Source organism: Periplaneta americana, chromosome 14 (assembly GCF_040183065.1).
Source record: "Periplaneta americana isolate PAMFEO1 chromosome 14, P.americana_PAMFEO1_priV1, whole genome shotgun sequence".
In the NCBI taxonomy this organism is placed as follows: Eukaryota; Metazoa; Arthropoda; class Insecta; order Blattodea; family Blattidae; genus Periplaneta; species Periplaneta americana.
Window position 1 is genome coordinate 20,244,678 of NC_091130.1, and position 21,487 is coordinate 20,266,164.

Below are 21,487 nucleotides of genomic sequence, written 5' to 3' on the forward strand. Positions count from 1 at the left end.
ATAAAGTAGGCCTAAGTTTTTCCATAAAAAAATTCAATTCACTTTCCCCGCAAAATAGTACGTGATGAGGCAATTTGGATTTTTTATTCAGATTTAGGACAAACACATCAATAATATTCACCTATTTTTATTTCGGAGCAAGACAAAAAGTAAACATTTGTTGTTCAGTGATCGGTGGCAAATTTTGTTTGTCGCTCTTCGATCTTTGATGTTCTATTAAGATAGCCTGCGACTTACTTGCATTTAAATTAAGTCCGTGCGTTTTCGACCATAAGGATATTGAATTCAAGTCATCATTAACTTTAGTTATATGCAGTGGCGTAGAATCAATGTAAGCTAAAAAGCTCAGCTTCCCCAGTTAATAATAATTTCGTAATAAACCTGCAGTCTATGGACAAAATTTTATTAATTTTAATAGAATTTATATTTACGCGTTAAATATTGTGATGCGGCAGCTCAGGATGATTTGTGATGCAGCAGTAAACTAGAAGCCTGCACACACCAGCTTCCAAGCAGACTGGTTTCTTACACTCATTCTTCTGTGTAACCCAACCCACAGATTTTCCATCCCTTTCTAACTACCCTGGTCACAAGGCTCGCAAGAAGCTAGCTTTTACATTGAAAATAAGTAATTTCCTAGTTATTCCTTTTCGTCAGTTGTGTTCAGTTGAAGTGTTAGTGTGCACTGTGGCTGATATAATAAATAATGAGTGAAATAACAGTTCCTGACACCAATTTACTTGAATTTTTACGACAATTCTATTGTAAAGACTGACTTACGAACAAAAGTGTGATCTAAAAAACAAATGACCGACTGTCTTGCTGTCAATGAAGGACACAACCAAAACATAGATGCATACTTACGTAATGATACTAATACTGTATCTATTGACCGTTAATATTGTGATTTCTCTATGACAGGGAGTGAGCTAATGTTATACGTTTACGTGTCTATTTGTTAGAGATATGTGTAAACCATGAAATCATATTTTACTACGTACCATTTGAGGTCATGCCTTATTGGTGTTAAGAGGTTCCAACCAATCTTCGACTGCTGACTTGACATTGACTACTATTTATTTTAAGACTATATTTTTGTAATACGTTTTCTCATATTGCATGAAAGACAATTTGAATTAGCTTCCCCTGCTCAAAATTTCATGCTACGCCACTGGTTATATACCAGTTAGGTAGTTAGGTCGCGTATGCAGATAGATTTGCATGTTGTCAGCATAAATCGACCCTCACAAGTACTAACATTGTAACTGACTTTCTTACATTTTTCAGGAGATGAAAATGAAGTTTTAAAATGATCGTGTAAATTAGTGTATACAGATATGTAGAGTAACAATAAAATTTTACATACAATTGGGGAGGTTTAGAGTTACAATGATAGTACTGGGAGAAAAAGAAACAATTATTTAAGACCATATTAACGAGGATAACTCAAAACCATAAAAAATTGAGTTGCAATGTTAGTACTTGGGAGGGTCGAAATATAGGCCTACTACTATTACTACAGGGACATCATTTTATTTTTACTAACATTTTTAATATTAACCTGTCTATACCTTTAGAGAACCGGAAACACCGCTTGCTCTCCCCTCCAAGACTTGAGTTCGATGATACTGGCGTAAAACACAAATCACTCTACTAGGTATAGTAAGGAAGAAAAGTAGTTCATCCATTTACGTAAACTAGGAAATATCGCGATTTTGAGTTTGATAATTTTCATTAGGTTTTTCTTTAATGAAAGTAAAGTACTGTATTAAGAATAAGTGTTTTTACTCAGGAAGTGAGTTATCCATGCGAACGTATTCATTATGCGATGTATATTATACTGTCTACAGCACATTAGCGTACAATATAGAGAAAGAAGTTAAATTGAAAAATAATCATAATATGAATATTTAAACACAATTTTGAAAATGGTGGCCGTTCATTTCGATACAGGCTTTGTGCATATTATCGCACTATAGACTATTGCATCTAATTCCAATTGCCAGTTTCGTCCTTCGTACTAGTAACTCATGTTGAAATAATTCTGTACCTACTCTACGTACTATAAATTCAATCTTCACTTCTGCCCGACCCGAAAATATAAAATTACTCAGACATGCTATCTACTGTCCGTTCAAGTGGTTATGCCGCAGGATTGTAGAAAGGGAGGAAATCACGTGACAGTTAATTACTTAACGAGGCCCTTTTATTCAAGTTAAATTAAACAGCTGTATAATATTACGTAAACGCCCAATTCCTAAGAGAAATTAATGTTTTCAGAAAAGAGCTAAGACAGCACAACTTTTACAGAGGGGCGAGCAGAAGCAGGTGGGGGAAATCGGGATGCGACGTAGGCAAAGGGACGACAGTACCTGTGCGAAAATATGATTCAATATTGAAAGCTCTTTCGTCACTGGAAAACGCGAACATATTTTTGGAACGTACTGTTTACTATGACCGTAAGGCTACTATGACTGTATATGCGGTCTTGGATCTGTGTGGAGGACGATTGAACTTCATTAGTAGAAGGGGTGGGAGTGAAGTACATTCAAAAACTCAGATACAATAAAAATTGAAGTAAAAATAAAATGATGTCCCTGTATATGGAACAAAAAGGAAAGTGCATATTTTAATGTATTTTCCCCTTGATCTTGCAGGTTTCATAGTTTGAGAGAGCATGAATACATGCATATTTTGGGATTTTATAGTGTATAAGATTCTCGTCTCTAGTTCTAGATTACTTAGGTAGTTAGGTCGCGTATGCAGAGAGATTTGCATGTTTGTCAGCATAAATAAAGGCCTACTACTATTAATTGAAAAATGAGTTCTATTCAGTCAATACTTAACATAAACACAATAAAACATGTTATAATAACATTTACACAGATTTTAAAAACAAACGTTTTCGCCAATTTTGATTGGCATCTTCAGGTCGTGTAGGTCGAATGGAACATGTTATAAAAAGTGAACACTTGGTATATGACGTTAAAAACCAAAGTTACAACTGTAATATCACTTAAAAACAGAGAATAGAATATAGCAAAAAGCCTCCACGATGTGTGTAGAATCACTGTGTTGAAAGAGGCGTGTGTGAACCAAGGAAACAGCAAAACTCTTCTGTCATTGCAGATACAGTTTTCAAGATAGATTTGAAGGTGCTACGAACAGGTCGGTCGTGTGGCCGTTATGGAGAGCAGGAAAAATCCTGTAAATTGTAAGGTTAGAATGAATGAATATTTAGAAGCATTTAAGTATTATTTAAATCTTCTAAAACAATAGTTACAAAAAATAGAAGAACGTCTTGAAATCCATGAGGACGGCGACACGACTGATCTTTACATTAAGTGGTAGCGTATGACGAAAACTGTATACGTTGCAAGACTAGTGGATGAATGACCATTACTTGCGTGTGATTTTAAACAGCGGGTTATTTGAATTTGGGTATTGTTCGTTAAGGAGCGGGCTATCATTATTAATAGAAAAGGTAGTAATATATAGTTCCTCCGCAGCATTCATATAATTATGATTGTTAATAGTCTTTAAGACCTGAAGGGCTTCTTCAAATTCAATAGGAATAAATCAAAGTTTGCCACGCATCTCATTTCCCTTAATGACGAACTTACTGGCATAGAAGAAGCCCTTCAGGTCTTAAAGACTATTAACAATCATAATTATATGAATGCTGCGGAGGAACTATATATTGCCACCTTTTCTAATAATAATGATAGCCCGCTCCTTAACGAACAATACCCAAATTAAAATAACCCGCTGTTTAAAATCACACGCAAGTAATGGTCATTCATCCACTAGTCTTGCAACGTATACAGTTTTCGTCATACGCTACCACTTAATGTAAAGATCAGTCGTGTCGCCGTCCTCATGGATTTCAAGACGTTCTTCCATTTTTTGTAAGTATTGTTTTAGAAGATTTAAATAATACTTAAATGCTTCTAAATATTCTTTCATTCTAACCTTACAATTTACAGGATTTTTCCTGCTCTCCATAACGGCCACACGACCGACCTGTTCGTAGCATCTTCAAATCTATCTTGAAAACTGTATCTGCAATGACAGAAGAGTTTTGCTGTTTCCTTGGTTCACACACGCCTCTTTCAACACAGTGATTCTACACACATCGTGGAGGCTTTTTGCTATATTCTATTCTCTGTTTTTAAGTGATATTACAGTTGTAACTTTGGTTTTTAACGTCATATACCAAGTGTTCACTTTTTATAACATGTTCCATTCGACCTACACGACCTGAAGATGCCAATCAAAATTGGCGAAAACGTTTGTTTTTAAAATCTGTGTAAATGTTATTATAATATGTTTTATTGTGTTTATGTTAAGTATTGACTGAATAGAACTCATTTATCAATTAACATTGAACTTATCGGAACCAATATGCCTTTGAAACCTACTACTATTACTACAACCACCACGATCGTTACGACGTCGACAGTGGTTATGATCACGACGATACAAGTACGTACAGTATTACAAAATGGGAAATTGGAAAGTTAGTTATAATTAGTGTAGACTATCGAACACAGTGGCCGATGTCCCATAATTTAGTCAGCTGGAGATAGTACAAGATGTAGTAAGCCTGAAGACAACTTGTAGTGATACATATTTGGGGATGTTAATAACACTACTCAAATATTTACACACGGGGGTTGAGGGTTGTTAAGGAAGTGCTGTTCTGGACTGTCAAACTGTACATTAGCGTTGTGTGACAAGGCCCGTGTCAACAGAGTCCACCCTGTTAACAAGTGTCGCTCCTGCATGCAGGCCCGTGATGGATGTCCTGCAGATGTCAAAGAATGTCCGGACTACAGCCTTATCGTTTCAGCTACAACTTCCAAAACCAACGTGCTCGCAAACTTCATCGTCAGCAGAGTTGCGATGACGTAATAATATTGGTAATAAAAATATATCAGTTTATGTCACTTGAGATTTTCGATCGCTGATAACCAAAACGCTCTGTCCAGTCATTGATATCATTGTTAAGGCCCAATTGTATAAAACTCCCTGACTAAAGATCAAATTTTGATCGAAGATCGAAAAGTAAACCGAGTTCAGACACTTCTTCTATTGTATAAAACTTTTCTGCGATCAAATTACCTTGGTTCAAATGCAATCTAAGTTCACGTGAAAAGGATTTGGCAACATCGCATAAACAGGTGAAATACGTGATGCGCGGACAATGTTATACAGGTTTGTTCAGTGTTGCCAATCTAGCGATTTTAACTCTTTTTCAACAAAAATTTCTTTTAACTTTTATATTGCTTAAATAGGGCTTTAGTGAACTTTTTAGCACCCCATAGTGACAAAATTTAATCTTTCTTTGATGATAATGAGAAATCTAGCGACTTTACAACAACTTTTTGGCGACTTTCCGTATTACACTCTGTTGGAGACACTGTTTTTTTTTCAATGTAAATAATGGCTGACAATAAGAAGAAGGTTGACTGTTCTCCAAGTTGTTACTGCTAAACATAATAAAGCTTTATAAAACGACAATTTTCGTTTAGTAATACTGTTAATTGAACATTTATGAATGTACCTATCATATCCATTAATAATTAATGGTTGTTATAAACATAATATAATTATAGGTTATGTTATTTGATACTGCTGAACACGATAGAGCCTTATAAAATATAAGAATGTTTGTGTATTAAGGTAAGAAATTGAAAGAAATATATATATATATATATATATATATATATATATATATATATATATAAATGTACGTAACATATCTATTAATATTAATAATAATGGATATTTTATTTGCACAATCTGTCACTCGTATATTTCAAACAGAAAAGAAATAACTGAACTTCGATCATCTAACTTAATCGGAGAAATTTCTTCAGTAAAATTTGACTTTAGTTTGAGACAAATTAATCTCAGATTAGACTTTATTCAACACAAAATTCCAAGTTCAGCTGAAACAAGGATCAATTTAACCTCTGATCTAAGATTAAATGGTTTATACACTCGGGCCTAAGTCTTCTTGCATTACATCGCATGTTCATTTTTTCCACAATTTCTCCCTCCTTACTTTTATATTTTGATAAGGTCCCTGAGCCAAATAACGCCATGTATACCTTTAACGCCACCCTATTAAAATTTGTTAACGACACAAGTTTTCGGCAGTGTACTACTGTAGCCTGCATTCGCTTGCAATCTAGTGATGAAATGAGTTACTAGCTGTTCGCTGACATTTACGAGTGACATTATATTCCATCATTTTCCTGTTGTGTGTTGATAGTGAATGGCTGTTCTTATATCAAGGGAAGAGGCAATATTTTATTTTGTGTGTTAAGCAAATAATAACTATATTAAACTATATATTTTCGTGATCCTTAAACATTCTTCTATGTATAGAAAGTATTTGCTATCTATAAAGTTTGAAGATGCTAGAGAAAAAGGCATGTCATGTTATCAAGTACTCAGTAGCGCTTTAACGCCATGTGGCGTTAAAGGTCTGCAGAAAAAATTTTAGGTTATGTTAGTACTAAGGCTGACAGTGAAAACATCAGGAAAATCACTAAGCTTTCAACTTACAAATGTTCAGAATGTGCAGTGATGATATTGGTTCAATTGCTTATCGAACTCTTAACTTAATTTTTTTGTTTTACTTATTGGAAAAAATTCATATTAAATTAAGGTAAATGCTTTTGTGTTTAATAACTTTCTACTCTGTCACATTGTCTCTTTTTTTTAAGTAAGGAGTCACTGGAAAACACATTTTCCTAATCCATCTGGTGTTTCAGTTTCAGATCAAGAATCTTTCATTAGTATTGAGTGATTTTGTATATTTTATTAACAGAAACTCAAATTTAGTCGCTTAGTTCAATTTGTGTTGCTTAGGAAATATAATTAATTAACAATTATAAGTGTACAGGTTACTAGAAAATAGGTGGCGTTAATTGGACAACCTGTTCCTAATAACGCCAGTTTACAAGGTTTTCCTATTTGAGTTTTCCTAATTCTTGTTCGGTATATAATATACCCATTTTCATTGTGCTATTTTGTAAAGATAAGATTACAGTTTCTATTTCATAATTTTCGTGTTTGTACATAACTTATTTCCAGAGCAAAAGTGACTGAAGTGTTAAGGTGGCGTTATTTGGTACGTGTACCTTACAAATTCAGAGCATTTCATGGCAATATCCTGTCTGTATCATGTTAATTGTATTGTTTGTATAATATAATAACTATTCACATGTTATTTGTAACTGTCCTATTCTAAATGAATCTCCTCAAGTTAAATATCTCGGAATAATAATCGACCACCATTTATGTTAGGATAAACATGTCCTTTTTCTGTGCAATGGATTAAGAAAAATTATTCACTATTTTGTCATACTACGAAATTACTTGACTGTCCATACTTTACGACTGATTTACCTTACAATTTTATTTACACAATAAGTGACATCTAACAAAAATGTAACATGAGTTATATGTATTAATATTCACATTTCATAATTATAAAGTTCATTTTTCGGTAATTCTACAAATTAAATAGTTATTAAAAATTGGAATCCTTTTCATTATAAGTTTTTCATTACATAAAATTCATGACTAATCATTCAATGCATATTACTGTGTACAACTTAATGGACTTATGTTTAGATTTCGTCAAATTTTTTAATATCTGTTGATGCCATACAGGCGAAAACGTTCATGAATATCTTTTTCAAGATGTATTAGCAAATAACAAATTTGCAAATTCATAAATCATATGATTGAGCATTTGAATAAATTTATAATCTCAACCATACTTCACAATAATAATCATAAACAGTATAAACATTTCACGTAATTATAGGGATTCGGTAAATCTCTTGTCATTTTTAGGCCTATTAGTTTGTTTTACGACGCTTTATCAGCTGCGATGGTTATCTAGCGTCTGGGTGAGATATAGGTGATATGCGTTTGTTCTTAGTGAGCTGAGGGAAAACCACGAAAAAAACCTCAACCAGGTAACTTGTCCCGACCGGGATTTGAACCTAGGCCTCCTAGTTTCACGGTTATTAATGCTAAAGGTTACTTCACAGTGGTGGACCTCGTCATGTTTATTTCTGTTGTAGGGGAGAGTTGGGTAGTATCGGACATCGGGTAATATCGGACAGTGAGTTTCTTTCATCTACAACCAGATGATAGTAGCTGAATGACATGGTTACGTTTTTGTGATGTCGCATACAGTTACGTAACCACGTCATTCAGGTACTACCATCTGTGGTAGATGAAAGAAGCGCACTGTCTGATATTACCCGATGTCCGATAATATCCAACTCTCCCCTATCTAGCATTGAGTTTCAAAGAGTCATGGCAGAAACAACATAAAATTAAGTAACACTGTTGATGGATTAGATATGGCAAAATCTAGCATACATAGGGGAAACTCGGCAAATTTGGCAATATGGGAAATTTGGCAACATTCTTGTATTTCTTTTATTGCCAAATTTCCTCCAGGGTTTTAAGAAGTTCAATGACACGATCACAGAGTGCAACATCTGAGTGTACCTTTAGTTTTCGTTTCATCCGAATCTGCGCATTATAATGGCGCATATTGTTACTAATAGAAAGAAGTGTTGAATACTTCCTGTTGACGTGGTGGTTGTCTGGACGTGTGTGTACAAAGACGGAAGAAAAGTGTTGTTCATTACCTACGTTTGTTTGTGCATTACATAGCAAAAGCTGAGATTCCATATTATAAGGTAAGCCATTTATATAATTAATATCTTCTGTTAATAACTCATCAGGCCTTAGCTCGTTTTATGTTCTTCTTAGCAAAAAATGTCTTCTCCAGGGTAGTGTGAATTAGCCATTTTCTTTTATAGTGATATATTGCTGCTCTCTTTGAACAAGAATGTGTACTCGATGGTAAAATTTAAGAGTAGGGACGTATGAGGGATTTTTACAGTCTTCAATGCAGCACTGTGTGTGGTATGTTGTAGATATGCCGATGGAATGAGGACATTATTCTGAAAAATATTCAGAAGTTGATTTGCGGGCTGCGGTTGGGAGTCTTTTGAAAGATAGATGGTCGACTTATAGGGCTTCTAAGAAGAACAACTTAAAGAGGTTTCAGTATGCATCCTCAGGACCCGATGACGTTGTCATTCCCAAGAAAGGACGACCCCTAGCTCTAACCGTTGAGCAAGAGCAAAAACTGGTGACATATGTAATCAAAATGCAAGAACTTGGGTTTGGGCTATCGGCAAAAGAAATTAGAAGAGAACCCTTCAATATAATTAATAAGAGTGGTCGGAAAAATCCAATCAATTCCTTTTTTTTTTCTTTTGTTTTGTGTTTATGATGTTTAGTGACTTCTTGTCCCAGTAAATTAAGTCTTATAAACCTTGTACCACTGTTTTATTTTGAAAAATTTACTTTTTAATCCTACTGCCTAATTACCCCTGTACTATTGCCAATTTATCCTGATGAAGTACCAAATCTGGAAACATGTCATTTGTTATTTATTAGTGGTAGGTAGGTAGGTAGGTAGCTGGATGGATGGATGGATGGATGGATGGATGGATGGATGGATGGATAGATAGATAGATAGATAGATAGATAGATAGATAGATAGATAGATAGATAGATAGATAGATAGATAGATAGATAGATAGATAGATAGATAGATAGATAGATAGATAGATAGATAGATAGATAGATAGATAGATAGATAGATAGATAGATAGATAGATAGATAGATAGATAGATAGATAGATAGATAGATAGATAGATAGATAGATAGATAGATAGATAGATAGATAGATAGATAGATAGATAGATAGATAGATAGATAGATAGATAGATAGATAGATAGATAGATAGATAGATAGATAGATAGATAGATAGATAGATAGATAGATAGATAGATAGATAGATAGATAGATAGATAGATAGATAGATAGATAGATAGATAGATAGATAGATAGATAGATAGATAGATAGATAGATAGATAGATAGATAGATAGATAGATAGATAGATAGATAGATAGATAGATAGATAGATAGATAGATAGATAGATAGATAGATAGATAGATAGATAGATAGATAGATAGATAGATAGATAGATAGATAGATAGATAGATAGATAGATAGATAGATAGATAGATAGATAGATAGATAGATAGATAGATAGATAGATAGATAGATAGATAGATAGATAGATAGATAGATAGATAGATAGATAGATAGATAGATAGATAGATAGATAGATAGATAGATAGATAGATAGATAGATAGATAGATAGATAGATAGATAGATAGATAGATAGATAGATAGATAGATAGATAGATAGATAGATAGATAGATAGATAGATAGATAGATAGATAGATAGATAGATAGATAGATAGATAGATAGATAGATAGATAGATAGATAGATAGATAGATAGATAGATAGATAGATAGATAGATAGATAGATAGATAGATAGATAGATAGATAGATAGATAGATAGATAGATAGATAGATAGATAGATAGATAGATAGATAGATAGATAGATAGATAGATAGATAGATAGATAGATAGATAGATAGATAGCTAGATAGCTAGATAGCTAGATAGCTAGATAGCTAGATAGATAGATAGATAGATAGATAGATAGATAGATAGATAGATAGATAGATAGATAGATAGATAGATAGATAGATAGATAGATAGATAGATAGATAGATAGATAGATAGATAGATAGATAGATAGATAGATAGATAGATAGATAGATAGATATGCTTTATTAAGTTTGTCTTGTGACTACAGACAATCAAACTAAGTCAAGAAACAATCAACATAAGTCATAGCAACACATTCTTAAGCATACCATGAAAATCACTTATTCTATAATATGGATGGATAGTAATTTTTTTTAATACAATCTTAAAATGTCTCATATCCAAACGTTTAACGTCATTATCCAATATGTTATAAAACTTTAAACTTTGTTTCATAAATGAAGAATTTGTTTTTTCAAGTCTAATCAATGGTAACTGAATATCATTACAATATCTGGTAGCGTGCTCGTGATAGTCTTTACGTAAAGGAAACTGAGTTTCATTTCTTTTAACATACAACAAACATGTATAAATATACAAAGATGCAAGCGTCATAATTTGAAATCTAATAAACAATGGTTTGCAATGTGCTACATAATTACTGCCAGATAAAATTCTAACAGCCTTCTTTTGTAACAGAAAAATGCCATTAATACGTGAACAATTTCCCCGGAGTCTAATACCATAATTCAATTGACAATGGAATAAGGCAGAATATACTTTAACTAGCAATGTGTGAAGTAATTTAGATTTGTAGAATTTTCTTTCAGAGGTTTATTGGGATTTAATGTTTAAACACATTCCATAATAGAGGAATATTTAATTTTTGAATATGTAACTACATAGCTACTGTGTCAAAATACAAATATTGCCAAATTAGACGAGTCTCCCCTACACCTTTTGGGCTGACTCGACCTGACATTTAGACGAACATATAGGGACTCCCATGACAAGATGTTTGCACGACGCGGGACAATAGAAGACATGACACCGACAACGGGCAAACATTGATGTAGCCGGGATTCTACAAGACAGTTACTGTCTGCTATTACAGCATATCATCACTTGTGAGTTTACAACAATAAACATCAAGAGTTGCGGAATTTCTGCATTGCGTGTGGAGTGGCCTCCGATGCGCCCCACCGCGTTACAAGTACAAGACTTTGCTGTTACAAGCGGCAACGCCACCTCATCTTAAAAAGAACCCCCCCCCCCTACTCTCCTCGCCGCTAATTGAGGTGTAAACTAGTATACAGTCCATTAATGTATAGGATGTTTATCACCAGAAGGAGCCACCTGTGTGTCCGCCCGAGGATTTTGCAACAACTGCGTTTGTGCAATGGGAACACCTGTAACTCGACATCCTGCCTCTTAAGCTGGGGGACTTACGTAACAAGCAGGCAGCGCTAGGAAGTTTATCATAACGAGCTGCACATTTAAGAGGGCCCAAAATCATTATACATTTCACGGGTTAGGCCATCAGTCTAATCCAACTACATAAATACTCGTAGTTCCTTCAGCATTTAGCATTTCTTGGTCTAGTCGCAGAACTGAATGTCTCGCAGATTACTATGGGCTACGCTGACCATACTTCCTTAAGGGGTTAGGTACAGTTCACAGCAGTAAAATTTTGGATAGGCTATATTCAACATTTTTTTTTCCTCCATTACTGTAACTTCTACAATAATTATAGTTAATTACGTATAGAACACTGTTCTTTTGCTATATGAAAAAAAATTTGCGGTTAAAAAATTGTGCAGTGATGAAGCGTTTCCCTCATAATTAAAAAACTATCCAACATTCTGTGATGACATTTTTTGTGTGTATTTATGTATGTAATCTAGTCTGCTGTCAAAAAATCTGAAAGTTGGAATTTATAAAACAGTTATATTACTGGTTGTTCTGTATGGCTGTGAAATTTGGACTCTCACTTTGAGAGAGGAACAGAGATTGAGGGTTTTTGAGAATAAGGTTCTTAGGAAAATATTTGGGGCTAAAAGGGATGAAGTTATAGGAGAATGGAGAAAGTTACACAACGCAGAGCTGCACGCATTGTATCCTTCACCTGACATAATTAGGAACAGTAAATCCAGACGTTTGAGATGGGCAGGGCATGTAGCACGTATGGGCGAATCCAGAAATCCATATAGAGTGTTAGTTGGGAGGCCAGAGGGGAAAAGGCCTTTGGGGAGGCCGAGACGTAGATGGGAAGATAATATTAAAATGGATTTGAGGGAGGTGGGATACGATGATAGAGACTGGATTAATCTTGCTCAGGATAGGGACCAATGGCGGGCTGATGTGAGGGTGGCAATGAACCTCCGGGTTCCTTAAAAGCCAGTAAGTAAGTAAGTAAGTAAGTAAGTAAGTAACTAAGTAAGTAATTAAGTAAGTAAGTAATATCTGCAAAATCACTTCTCTACCTTTGATAGAGTGTCTGATAAAAAATAAATTCATTTTAAAAATTGGTCAAATATCAGTATTTCTTCTAACACAAAATAAGCATATTAGGCCTATATTATATCTTGCATTAAATTATTAACAAAATACGAATGTCAGCAATAAATAATATTGGTGGAAAGGACTTAATTGTTGAATTTTATAATTAATTATGAGTAGAATGGTGATGTCATTTTAATCATTTCATATGTGTTTTGTAACATGAGTTATATGTATCTGCAATCAAATCGACCTTCCAAATTTATATTTCCTGGAAATCTTTTTCTACATAAACCTTTTTACTTATAAGACATACTACATAAAACTCATGAAAATCTATTTGTCATGCATATTACAATGTACATTTTTAATTTGTTCAAGGTTTAGATTACGTGTTTCTTAACAATATCTGATGATGCAGAAAAGGCGAAAACGTTAATATTCTATATACAATGCTATAGCAAATAAACATTTGCAAAATAGATAAATCTTATAGATTGAACTTGAAACATTTTAATTATATTATCCACTTTATTTTGATTGAGTTCTGGCTGAAACTGCTAAATCAGGCAGTACATCTCACTTGACGATATGTGTCAGAGGAAGAACAACAGTTTGTATGCATCTGAAGTCTGATTAGTGGAAAATGTAGCTAGTCGGCGATGTATGCAATTGAGGGGGAAAGGAACTGGCCACCCTACCCCATTATCTCCTGGCTTAGTTGCCTCATGAGTGATTTTTTTTTATTGGTGTCACTTGTGAGGTTCAAATCTGTCTTCGGAAAGTTGACCAACAACAACAATGTGCACTACCAGACTACCAAGTTGGTGGCACAATTATTACAAAGAGGCTCTGAACCAGCGAAATTATGAACCGGCTTGTTCCACTCTTTTTAAGGGACACTGGAACTGTTTTTTCAAACTTCTAAAGTTTTTGATTAATTTCTTTCAAATTCGGCGGATTTGTTGTGGCTTTATGTTTAAATAAGGGTACCAAATTTCACCATTTCATTCATTAGTTCCTTAGATATTAATTTCAATTTATTTTAATGATATTAAATTATGCCAAGATTCAAAACATCCCTGACGGCTTCAGAATTGTTTTTGCTTTTAAACATTTTCTGTGAAGGACTTACATTTCATGATGAAGAAAACTACGCATGGATTTTTAAATTTGAGTACTGGTTCATAAGATAAAAATTTTCTTACAAATTATAATTTTTGCTTGATAATTTTGTCTAATTTTTAGAAGTTAAAAATTCATATAATGAAAAGTTTTTACTGAAGAGCTATGCACAGCTTTGTGTATTGTAATACGCCGAGAATTCTTGCAAAGTTTCATGTAAATCGGTGCAAATGGAAGCCGCTAGGAACTTTATTATTGACCGAAAACGTAGTTTTGAGAAAATTCAATTCTTAGCGGGTGTGGCATTTTAAAAATGGTCGCAAGACCTTTAAAAGTAGTAAGCGGAGGGCTAAATATAGGACAGAATATTAAACAATTGTATAAAGTAATTATTTATGTAAAAAAACAAAAATATTTATTTTTACCATTTTGGCCAAAAATTCAGTTCTAGTGTTCCTTAACAGAGGTCTTCATTCATAATCGTCACAAGGGTGCCGTCTGTTATCAAGAGTTGAGGACGAAGTAATTGCGGGGAATAAAATAGAATTTATCCTTTATTTATGGACAAAGAGAGTTTTGAAATGAAGGCAGTTGCATCCAGAGATAAGCAAGGCAAATCACTAAGTAACTGTATTCTTAATATTGTAGTTGTAATTTTCTGGTAGAGGGGAAAAGAAGGCCTGATGGCCTTATCTCTACCAAGTTAAATAAATATATACTGGGTGTTCAGTTCAAAATGTGTCTTGGCTCGCTGTATGCCGTCATGTGGCTAGCTGATGAGCCTAGAGAATTCAATCTTCCTACACTTCCGCAGCTCAGGTGTATAATCTAAGAGGCAGAGAAGTTGGCTAGCAAGTACGGCGTTCATTCTGAAGAGTACGTGCCGATACGTACGGTAACGCCGGTAGTGGCAGGAATGTGAACTGTTTGGAAATACGTACTGTCGGGATATGGGGAGAAGGTTAAGACGATTACTTACGTATTTGTTGACATTAACTTCGACGGTCAACATGGACACTGAGCATTTGATTTGTGTTGTGGAATGTTACCGTACGCAACCGATGATAACAAATACCCTGCGTACGACTTGCCGGCGCAAAACACAGTTCGAAAGAGGTTATGGTAGCACACAGACCGTACAGACCGCCATCTGTTGCTACGACGTTCAAGTTATACCGTACACGTTCTCAAGTTCAGATTGAAGAACGCTTTAAATAATAGGCAACTTCTCTAACATATAAACTGAAACTCGCTTCAAATCGGTGACCCAACAACAGTGACGTCATGACACACTTTGAAATGAACACCCAGTACTATTATATACTATAAGTACGTAACTAAATGAATGAATGGATGATGAATGAATGGATGAATGAATGCTGTGTAACAATAGATACAGAAGTGCACTCTCACTAGAGTAAAGACTTTTTCTTGTATCTAGGGAATTCGTCAATATTATAAATATTATTTTAAGGTTTGGACAAAATATCACCTAAGTAATTATATTTCATAATGTTAAAACATTAATTATAGAAGCTGTAGGCCTATATCGGACAGAATCTCCGTAAAATTACAGACAATATCTAAGTCGCTTGACAAATGTCTGTTGAATATTGATACAGAATAAAGTAACATTGTAATGAGGGTTTCTACAAAGAAACATTCGCAGATGTCAACGAATAATTATAATATATTTATATCGTTAATTATTATAGCCAAATCAGTACAATCCTTGCCTGCAAAGATAAGAGTCTTTACATATTATGTAACATGTGTATTAGGAAATAACATTTGGCAATATTTCCCTGCTTTAAATATCTTATGTTACTAAAACCTGATCATAAATATTTAACGAAATCTCTCTCCTACATTACATTATCTTTAATTCACTTTGCATGTTTCCAATTTCTACGGCTTAACGTGGAGAATCCTGAACTCGTTAGAAGTAGTCTTTTTTATACAGAAACAAAAGAACACAGGATCAACCAGAAATACAAGGGATAAAAAAATAATTAAAAATGCATCACAGACTTTTCAGATTTTTCACCGAGAACTGTTGAATAAGGTATCACCGGCATTTTCTCAATTAGTCCCATCAGTTTCCGTTCGTTACACTCAAGAACATGTGGAAAAAGACGACGTGGATATGCAGCGCTACAACCTCTTGAATAATACAGCCTTCATGGACACGACGGCGTCCCTCAGTTTGTGAGATTCTGCGTAGCGAAGGAAGCAGCGCATTTGCACAAGCAATACTACCCGCAATACACAGAAGATAAATTTATTGCATAAGCAACAGAATAAAACATCTCAGTACTATTTATTTAGTTATTCTGGTGTAGTTAAGGCCATCAGACCTTCTCTTCCACAACACCAGGAATACAAATACAATAATATAGAAAAACAAAGAAAAAATACACTATATACAAAATAAAGCTACACAAAAAATAAAGAGAGAGAGAGAGAGAAAAAAAAACTATAATAGTACATTACGCAACGAGCCTATAATGGTAGTAATTAAGACGCGAGTATGTTTATGAAACCAGCGCAAGCGAGTTTCATAATTATTTTCATACGAGCGTCTTAATTACCATTATAGTCAAGTTTCAGACGACTTTTTATGCTCGACCATATTTCTAACTTGAAATTATTCATAAGTATTTATGTTATTCTTATCTGACTGAGGAGCGGAACTGACCTTGTGCAATACCTCGTAAATTGTGAGATGTGCGCAAACGCGAAAGTATTGATATTTTCTGAGAAACAAATGTAGTCATTGACCTTGATATAATCTAGAGAGTAAAATAAAGATTAATCTTGATATAACATTGAAATTGAATTAGACATTGAAAAACGAGTTGATAAATTGAATTTATTTGAATATTATTTACAATTAACGCTAATTATTATAGTAACAGAACTGATTTTATTTCAAATATAGGTGATTTATTGTTGTCTTTCGATTGCATATCCGAGGATAATCGATACTTGCGCTTTCATATTGCTACAATGGTATTTTCTCATTGGCTGAACAACGGAATTATAATGAATAGGTGTACTTTAACAAGGTCCATTAAAGGGCTGCTACCAGGTGTATAATTACTACATTTCGGCATGGTCGAGCATAAACAAAGTAAAGTCACACAAAAATATACACAGGTTGCAGTCACACAAACTTTAAATGAGTAATTAAGTATCATAATTAATTGTATCCTAACAAATTAACTAACATAAACAAGAAACTTGCAATTTTAATCTAGATTAAGAAAGAAAAAGAAAAAAATACAAATCAATACTTCTAGCAATACCTAAAAACATTAACTAAGACAAAATTTTCCAATTTAATTTTGAATTGTGATAAAGTCCGGCAGTCCCTGACGTCATTAGGTAACGAATTCCAGAGGCGAGGTATTTCTACAGTATAGGAAGATGAGTATAAACACGTTCTATGGTGAGGGATAGAAAGAAGGGCTTGATGTCGGTTTCGAAGAGTTGTAAGAAATTGAAAGCGCGATAACAGATAATTCGGAGTAGAAGTATGCATGATTCTAATCAGAAGAGACAGTGTCCAGTTAGACGAAGTTAATTTTGTAAAACGAATAAAAAATGAGAAACTGTCTTGCATGTTTTAGTTCTACCTATATATTCTAATAGTTTTGAGAGGTTTTATTTTCTCTTACATTCTTGATAGAGAACCACGATTTCCTAGTCTATTATTATTATTATTATTATTATTATTATTATTATTATTATTATTATTATTATTATTATTATTATTTAAGGCAAGTGGAATATTATTGCTATAAAATTAAAGAAAACCTCGATATCATGGCTTCTGGACATTCAAAAGTTGAGTTAAGAGGAGATTTCAATGAAAGTGCAATACATTATCGTACTAAAAATTTCGTAACTCAGTTTATGTTATAGCGTTATGAAATTCGGTATGATTCATACACCAACATGTGAAGCATGTATGACAATTTTCATGGAAATTCAGTAAGTATTTTGGGTAAGACTGGCTTAAACAATTTTATAAATTTTCATTTTATTCATACCATTTTTACAAAAAACCAATGAAGATAACTAAATGAAATTTTGTATACAGAGTATTCACGAGGATTTACCGTCCTTTACGGAGCTTATTTCTTAAGATATTTTGAGCAAAAAAGTCATATAAACATAGTTCATATTCTCAATATTTTCAGAGTTACACTAATTTAAAGTTGTTCTTGTTCTTGAATGCCAAAGCGAGTCATATTTGAAACTGCTGTGCATCGACTGGAGTGGTTTGTAATTTTCTGTTGTTTGACGTCCAGACCAGTGCAGTTTAAAACGTTGGCAAACAATGAAACAAATGCTAGGGTAGTGATAAAAACAAACGAATGCCAGGGAAGTGATAAAATTAAACAAATGCTAGAACAGCGATAAAACTGTGCGATAAGCAGCCATGACTGATTGAAAGACGTCCTTTCGTACCGTTTTATTGGTCAAAAGTAGTATGACATAGCAAAAGTGTAATAGTCAACAAAAAAAAACTGTCTCCATTTCTTTGATCGGTTGTTTTCCCAAAACAAGGTTTTTTAATTGAGGTTGTTTTTCCAGCAAGCTCCTCTGTCTTCTGTTTACAATATTTATTATTATTATTATTATTATTATTATTATTATTATTATTATTATTATTATTATTATTATTATCATCATCATCATCATCATAATCGTCAGCAGCAGCAGTAGGAGCAAGGAATATAGAAGAACAACAGCCTTCAATCTTCTGGATGGACTCTGTAGCACATTAGAAGTGTAGCCTAATAGTAGAGGGGAAATAATTTAGCAGGACATTCATTCTTAATGGCGGAATCACAACCTATCCCAACACGCACTTCACACCACGACACGGTTGTACGCGTCATACACACGAATGTACATCAATGTTTCAACGCAGCGGTCCAGTTTCGTCTCTTGTTACCAAGACAGACTTGCGTCCTCGTGGAATAACACCACTCAAGTCGAACGAGTAAATTCTAAAAGTACCACTATAGCAGTACAATGGCGAGAACCGCTTCTAATCCTTCTTCCATTTATGTTCCCCGTGTCCTTCTTTATTACCACTTTCACTCATCAAATCGTTTTCCTTTCCTTCTTTCTTTCTTTCTTTCTTTCTTTCTTTCCTTCCCTCTTTCTTTCTTTCCTTCCTTCCTTCTTTCTTTCTTTCCTTCCTTCCTTCTTTCTTTGTTTCTTTCTTTCCTTCTTTCTTTCTTTCCTTCCTTCTTTCCTTGTTTCTTTCTTTCCTTCCTTCTTTGTTTCTTTCCTTCTTTCTTTGTTTCTTTCTTTCCTGCCTACTTTCCTTCCTTCTTACTTTCTTTGTTTCTTTCTTTCCTTCTTTCTTTCTTTCTTTCTTTGTTCCTTTCTTTTCTTCTTTCTTTCTTTGTTCCTTTCTTTCCTTCTTTCTTTCTTTCTATCTTTCCTTCCTTCCTTCTTTCTTTGTTTCTTTCTTTCTTTGTTTCTTTCTTTCTTTGTTTCTTTCTTTCCTTCCTTCTTTTTTTCTTTCCTTCTTTCTTTGTTTCTTTCTTTCTTTGTTTCTTTCTTTCCTTCTTTCTTTGTTTCCTTCTTTCCTTCCTTCCTTCTTTGTTTCTTTCTTTCCTTCCTTCTTTCCTTCCTTCTTTCTCTGTTTCTTTCTTTTCTTCCTTCTTTCTTTATTTCTTTCCTTCTTTCTTTCTTTTTTCTTTCTTTCTTTGTTTCTTTCCTTCTTTTTTCTTTCTTTCTTTTTCCTTTCTTTCTTTGTTTCTTTCTTTCCTTCTTTCTTTGTTTCTTTCCTTCTTTCTTTGTTTCTTTCCTTCTTTGTTTCTTTCTTTCTTCCTTCTTTCTTTCTTTGTTTCTTTCTTTCCTTCTTTCTTTATTTCTTTTCTTCTTTCTTTCTTTTTCTTTCTTTCCTTCTTTGTTTCCTTCCTTCTTTCTTTCTTTTCTTCCTTCTTTCTTTGTTTCTTTCTTTCCTTCCTTCTTCTTTCCTTATTTCTTTCTTTGTTTGTTTGTTTCTTTCTTCCTTTTCTTATTTCTTTCTTTCTTTCTTTCTATATTTCTTTCTTTCTATCTTTCTTTCTTCTTCTTTCTTTCTTTCTTTCTTCCTACTACAGCTCCTATCTTTCTTGTCTTACTCATTCTCAATCTTCTCTTTCACCTTCTGTTCTAATCTTCCTCTTCCGTGCACAATTTCTTCTTACATATTCATTGCCATTCTTTTTCTTCTTAATTTTATATTTCTGTGGTTTAGTGCAAGAACCTTGCAGCCCTCAAATAGAAGTTAAAGAAAATTGTAAGCATTACACAGAACAGGAGGCGAGATCCGACATGTTAGCTTGCGAGATGGAAAAGAATGAACTATCAGAATGAGTATTAGTATGATGTACCGAAGTACACATGGTATTCCGTGCAGGAACTCTACGTTACCATATGATTGAAGATGGATAGAACAGAGAAAATTCTCTCCGGCACCGGGACTCGAACCCGGGTTTTCAGCTCTACGTGCTGACGCTTTATCCATTCTTCTTCATATGGTAACGCAGAATTTCTGCACGGAAATATCATTAATGTACTTCGGTACATCATAATAATATGATATGAGTAAGTAATCACTTAGTGATTCAAAATGTATTGATGCAGGGGAATGACACTTTAAACATCTCTTATGACTCAATTAATATGCATTTCAATTCATTTTTAAATTGTTTATATTGCACTTTCACTTAATTTATTTCCTTTCCATGTCTTGTATTGTCTTTCATTCTGTTCTTCCATCTCCATGATTTATATTGGATGTGCAGTGTGTTGCAGTGAAAGTGTAGTGAGCTTGAAGTAAATTCTGAGAGTTATAGTTGCAGAGAAAACAGATTGATTTACAGTGAAAGGGTGTGAGTTACAGTGAACGTGCTAAAATAGCTTGCAATAGGGTCTAGGCTAGCGATTTGAGGTTAATACATATAGTAAGTACGATTCTACGGAATAATAAGAGTGTAATTGATATTTTGTTATTTGAAATGTTGTATCAGTGAAGAAGTGTGTTGTGTCAGTGAAGTTTTATAGTTTATAGTGGTAGTGCAAGTTATTTGAACAGTGAAATGTTTTGAAGTGTTAGTCAAATCAGGATAGTGTCAGTGAAATGTGTCGTAGTTCCAGTGCAGTGAGTGAGTTGACAGCAAAATGAGTGCAGTGCTGAAAGGTACTTGTGCATGTATAAACATATCATATACACTCGTGGGTTTTTGTATTGTATTGTATTTATTAACATTCCATGGTATTCACACATTGCTTTATAGCTAGAATATGGAACAGGACAAAAAACT